This window comes from Nuphar pumila, unplaced genomic scaffold (assembly GCF_984573655.1).
Source record: "Nuphar pumila unplaced genomic scaffold, dmNupPumi1.hap1.1 HAP1_SCAFFOLD_284, whole genome shotgun sequence".
NCBI classification, from domain to species: domain Eukaryota; kingdom Viridiplantae; phylum Streptophyta; class Magnoliopsida; order Nymphaeales; family Nymphaeaceae; genus Nuphar; species Nuphar pumila.
In genome coordinates this window covers 50,138-56,657 of record NW_028323260.1, presented here as the reverse complement: position 1 = coordinate 56,657, position 6,520 = coordinate 50,138, and positions in this window count along the sequence as shown.

Genomic DNA, 6,520 nt, shown 5'->3' with positions numbered 1-6,520 from the left:
ACTACCATCCCTCAACGCAGTGGCAAATTTACCGTGGAGTCCTGCTTTCACACTTCGGAGGAGCACCGGTAAGGCCCACACAGCCAAAAGATCGGCACTGCAAGCCATCCAAAATATGCGTATCTATGCAACGCAGCTTCAAGGGTACCTCTAGGTACCAAAATTCGTCATTTATCTTATTTTATTTCCAGCTCAGAAATGTTTACCGTATCGCCGCTCACTATTCAATCACGCTAATATTCAAACTTTGTCCGAATCCCGCAAACCATTCAACCGTAGGTACAATAAATCGGGATATTTATTATGATAGCCCCAAAGAATAGATAGTAAAAATCACCATTCTTGACCAAAGTTTCTGGAGATTTAGGATGAAAATTTTTCAAACGGCCCATTTTTTGCGATTTCGATTGAATGTTTAGCGGCAGTACGGTACATAGAGACCGTGACACAGAGCAACGTAGGGCAACTGATCAAATGTTGTCCAGACTACCATACTAACTGGCATCAGGGCCCGAGGTTGAATCTCGCCTGTCTGAGGAAACGCTACCTGCAGGGTGCGGGTGCGCCATGTGTTTGAGCGCTATGTCGATGATGGTCCGTTCAAGCTGCTCGAGCTAGCGCTCTTCACAGAGCTTCACGTGGGTGATTACAATTGTGGACTCATCCTTCCGAGTTGCTGTGGAGCGGAGTCAGGCTTTGCTGACTCTGTGGCCCTGGATCCTGGTGCCCAAGTAGCCGCGAGTGCTTGGCAGGCGCGCGAGGGGGTGACTCACCGGGCGCTGCCCGTCAGCGGCTTTGAGGCCGTGGACGTGATGAGACAAGGCGGCGAGACGTACGATGCTCTCTTCTTGTTTTTTTTCAATCGAGCGCAGCAACATGATGAACTTTGGCATGGCATTGCATTGAAACAACATGACAGGCATTTAGGTCATAGGCCATGCCATAGTCTATGAAGAGCACAACGAGAAAGCGGCTTTTTCTTGCCGCTTGCAGCACTCCTCGTGTGAGGGAAGCATCTCCACCCTGTCGTTGTTTTCAGCAAGCAAGGCCTTGCACCCTCAGCTACATCTTATCACTGAGGTCATGTCAAGTTAGGCTACGGTAAGTCAGGCTGGTCCAGGTACGCTTGCCTCAGGTGACGGTAATGGTGGCACTCATTCTCAAGTAGTTCTTACAGTTGCCAATGCCCATGTGGATGCGGTAGTGATGTACAAAATAACATCATGTTCCAGTGTGTCAAAAGGTGGCTCGTTGTCTGACGCAAGATCAGCGATCGAGCCATGCACATTCCTCGGCGTCACGATGTTATGAATGCCGCTTCAGGCGAAGCAGTCGCATCTCACAGGATGCAGCATGGGGCAGAATGAAGCCATGTGGGTGTGTTTTGTTGCAGACTTGCGGGGTTCTTGAGCCCCCATTGGCAGAACAATCACATAGGTCACAAGTGTCGTTTATGGCGAGGTGCTTGACCATGCGAGTGCTCGCAGCGCTTGGATTGCGTATAAATCAAAGTAGGTCGATCGATACTCGGCTGCGGTACGGAGCTTTGTACATCGCGTCAGTGCGTCGCCAGAATGGGACCCCCATTGTTGTCCCGACAATTCGTGTATTTTTTGGTGTACGGACCCGGTAAATCTGAGCATCTGGCAGAGCATTGCATCCTGTCGTTACTGCCGACATGAACATGACCTAAATTGCAATTTCGAGATTATGTTCCTTTTCGGCCTATTTTGCGATGTTCTGTCCCTGTACGACAATGAGCATGGCATCGCACTCACAGAAGGTGTGACCGCATGCATAAATGCGGTGCAAATTACGCCATTGCGTTGTCCGACAGTCCCGTCAGTCTGTAAACCCAGACCTGTGCCATCTCGTTCGCAGCACAGTTGATATGTTTTGCCATGAATGAGTTACTGTTCCTTGTCTTGAACGCACCTAGGAAGCGTCACCAAGATCTTGCAGCTTGTTACATGCTACAAGCGCAAATGACGCCTGGATGCTTGTGATCAAGAGCTAATGAATTGAAACTCATTCATTAGTACTACCGCGAGCATCCGAGGGTCGTTGGCATCTGCAGCATGTAATCCACTGCAGGAGGTCTGTGAAGCTTCCGGGTGCTCTTCCAGGCATGAAACTTTGGCGTCATTCATGTTGGAATATGTCAGCTTTGCTTTAGAGGAGATGGCACAGGTCTGAGTTCACAAGCTGACAGGAAAGTGAAAATAATCAAGCCAGCCCAACGAAGGCGGCGTTGGCAGTGGACGAGATAGCCAGAGCTGATCTTACGCCTGAATGGAGGGACACAAGCTGATATGAATTGAACACAACACTATAGCACATCTCTTCTGTCGATGAGCCACATCAGAATTGCAACATCTGTTTCTGTGGCTTGCATATTACTGGCGGCGGTTGTGTAAATTTTGCCACCTGGCTATCTGACCGTTCCAATGTGAACACTCCAAGGAGCTCTCTGGCCCAAGTTATTCTTCGCACACAATCCACTATCTATTTTAAGTTGAATTTATCCAACTTCACGCCAGTTCTGCCATCTGCTTGAATCCGATTACAATGGTATTTACCAATACCTGAAAAGATGTCTTTGTTGCCTGATTGCCTCATTCGTCAGACGATGGCTCGTCAGGCGCCGTGCAGCCAAATCGCTGCATGGTCTGACTTCAAATCTGACAGTTTGGTGGAGGCGCTTCTTTCCAATTTGTTTCCTTGCTGCCACTGTTAGCTGAAGGCGGCGGTGGAACTTTGCGCAGGTGCAGGTCTCGCACAGAGAACGTGGCAGCCGTCTGTTTGCCGCTCAACGTGTGGTCAAAGGTGGTCAACGACGGCAAGACTCTCATCATTGAAGCAGGCATGCTGCATCCTGAAAACAAGAACGAGGCGTCGCTTTCGCGGCGCTGCTACATGGACGGCCAGCTTGAGTGCGCTGTCATTGCCAAGATGGCAGCGTGATGCAGCAATGCCAATCAAATTCGAACAGACCTAGAGCCTGGGTCTGTCGAGTAGAGGGTTGGGCAGGCCGGTCAACTGCATCCTGGGGTGGGGTAAAGAATGGAGGGCCTGCTGCCATGGCCATAGATTCTGGGGATGAAGTTAATTGCCTACTGTCTGGGAGACTTCAAGTTGTCGCCCTTGCGATTTCCCCTTCCGATTCGCCAGCCCTTAGTGTGTTACAACGAAGCGGGAAAGCAAAGCAGAAACAAACTGCAGACAAGGACGACTCAACTCAAGAACACACGAAAGAAATCAAACCAAACACACAGGAAAACAAAGAAAGAAAGAAAAGGACAATCAAAACAGCCAGCCGACAAGACTAAGGGAGAGCAAAGCAGGAGCGCTACAACACGACACACCAACCCCTCTACACCTCACCTGCCTCATCAACCGGCAGCTCACAACCCGGCATGAACTGCCGGCCCACATTCTGTGCAAAACAAAACATGGACCGGTAATACATCTTCCCGTTGCCACGGCACAAAGCACAGCTGAGTTCTTGCCGGACCGAGCGCACAAATGCTGCCTTCGAAACACCTCCACTTGCAGCCGCCACATCGCCTAGGTCCGACAAGAAACGCGAAGCCTCTCGCCCAAGGCGCCCGAACGACTCAACTGCAAGCGGTATGAAGTCGCAGCCGACGTCTTGACCAAGTGACTTAAACTGGCGTCTCTTTGCCTGCTCCGCCCGCAACACGGCAAAACCCGCATCACGAGCCGCGCCACGAACGTAGCAAGCTGCGGTAGGATGCGTAACCACGCAATCCAAGACGACGATGCGGCCCTCCGGCATGACAGCCAGAATGTCGCCACGCCGCAGACCAGCAGCGCCATTGCAATGGCCATGAGCGACCAGACTGCTGTATGCTGGTTCCGCACTGGAAGCGCAACCAGCACGACGGATGGCCCGACGCCAGGCAGAAGCCCAGATATCGTGGCGTAATGTTGCCATCCCAGCAGTTTGATTGCAGACCATCGCATGATCTGGCTTCCCCGCATCTCCAGCTCCACATAGATAAGGCGGAGCTGCTACCCGAACAGGCACCCCGAGACCTAGAAGGTGGCGGCTGAGACAAAATCCTCATTGCTAAGACGCGTAGTGGCAGCACCAGGCAGCGCAGTGATCCACGCCGCGGAAGGACCAGTCGCAGCACTAAGGAGACGAGCCGCATCCTGTCTACCCGCGTCGGTGGCCTCATCAAACGAGGATCGGAAATCGCGAGCAGCGCGATCGCCAATAACTCGCAACACAGCATGCTGCACACCTGGCAACAATTCGGCCACCAAAGCGTCTGTGATGTCGCGAGAAGACTGCTCCCAACCACAGTCTGAAGCAACGCTGTCATAAACGCGTTGCCAAGCAGAGATCAGAGGAGCCCGCGCTACCCCAGTAAAGGGCATGCAAGCCGCCACACCACCTGCCATGGCAGCTTGCGCCAATGAGTCATGGGATCACTCAACGCAGACCATCTATAACCTAGAGCACCCGGTACAGGCACATACATAGATCATCTCATGTGTACTTGCAACAGGATCGGCATTGCCAAAGCAACCTGTGCTCTTTTTTTTTTTTTTAATGCCCCAGAAACAAGAGCAGCATCAGCTTCCACTTCGGAGGAGAAACGCAGCCCTAAACCACCATGCCGTAAAGGCAAGGTCATTTGCTGCACCTCGCGACCTCCAAGGACACGCGCGCCCGCGGGCCCAATGGCCGAAGGCAAGCGAAAGAGGCAGACGGCGGCCTGAAGGATTGCTTGCTCAACACGGCGCGGTGGCCGCCGCCAAATGCACCCACGGCACAGAGCGCTGGAAATGAAACATGCGCAGGGAGAGGGATGTCCGCAGCAAAGCAAACTGTGATTGCTTGGGCAGTGGAAGCCGCATCAACTTCTCAACCTGCGACGCCAGACCTTAGTCAATTCAAGCAATGCAACGCACAAGTATTAGCAACTGGAAGACAACTGTGCAGACTTCGTTCCACTTGGACAGCTTGGTTGGGTCAACGTGCGTGGCTTATCACTTGAGCAAAGTGCAGTCTCTATGTAGGGAGGTAGCATTTTCTTGGCACACAACGAATCCAACCGTCCTGGCGGTATGTAAACTCTCAGACTGCATGTGCTGACGAGTGCATTGAGCAAGAACCTGCGCACATGACCTGGTCCATGTGCGTGCAGCCACCAATTCCATTTGACCACAATCAGGACATCATCATGTCGCATCAGACGACTATGATTTGACATCAGACGACAGCGCTATCGGCCTCCCAGGTGGCCTCTCTGATGTGAATTCTCAGTGGTAAAACGGGTACAGCAAGCAGCAGCATTGTCGCTGTGCTGACAGCTGTATGTTACAAAACAGTGAGTAGAAAGGCACTACAATGTCTCTACTACATGTGCGGCATGCACGCATCAACCGTACAAATTAGTGCCCAGACTACCTGAAAAATCTTGACTAGACGGGCCAGAACGTCACTGCACGAAAACTCTGCTAAACTGCGTGGTTCATTCATCACATTTTGCATGGAAAGATGGCCATATCATTGCAGCAACGGCGAGCGCTGTCGTGATGCTTTGACAAAACCTCTGTCTGGCATGCATCCACTCCATCGTTTGGAGCCTCAATATGCTGTATGCATGCTTATGCATGGGGGTGTGGCCTTCTCGACCTGGTCTAGTCAACTTGATGACACAACCAAACTTGCATCTATCCACCTTTGACCCTGAGGACAAGTCCATTCGGTCAAAAACTGCCAGTCCTGCTCAACACGCCGTTCTCAGTTGTCCTGACCAGTCACACACAGCTCGCTCCAACATCATGTGCAGCTGTTGAGAGACACGCTACGCTGCGTGTGCACGCTGTCCGCACGATAACGCGATCAAACACGTTATCTGCCCGAGATGATCGGCTGAGCTATTGTACGGGTCGTTGGTCATGAGGACTCTTGCAATAGGGCACGTGGAGGCTGTCCATGCTCCAGCGCATGCCTGTAAAGGGTCCCACAGCTTGGGAAACGAGGTCAATCCGTGGCCCTCACGCGCAACGTTGACCGGCGCGTGCGCCCTCCACCAACAACACATCACACGCAGAATCTTTGCTCGCTGCCAACATGCACCTGGATCGGCCCAGCCAAGGGAACGAGCGCGGGGTGGCTCGCCAAGCTACCAGAGTGCACATATCGGGATCAGTTTGGGCCAGGGGGAGTGATCTGACCAGCCATTCGCGCGCCCAAAGGGATGTTCGCCCGACGCCCACGGAATCCCACGTAGACGACGTCGATGTTGGGAGCGGGGTGGGGATCGTTCAACTCTTGCATAAAGTTCTCCTGGTCGATCAGCTTCACACACACCAGATTTCCCGCTCTTCGCTGTTGTAGAGGAATATGCAGCCTGCAATTCAGCAACAGCCTCGGTCAGTGTTGGGCACCAGGTATCCTGAGATAGACGCTTTCACTGTGTGTGCCGAACCTTGTGCGCTTGGGCTCTGAGTGAGGCCATATATGTGGATGACTCAGGCT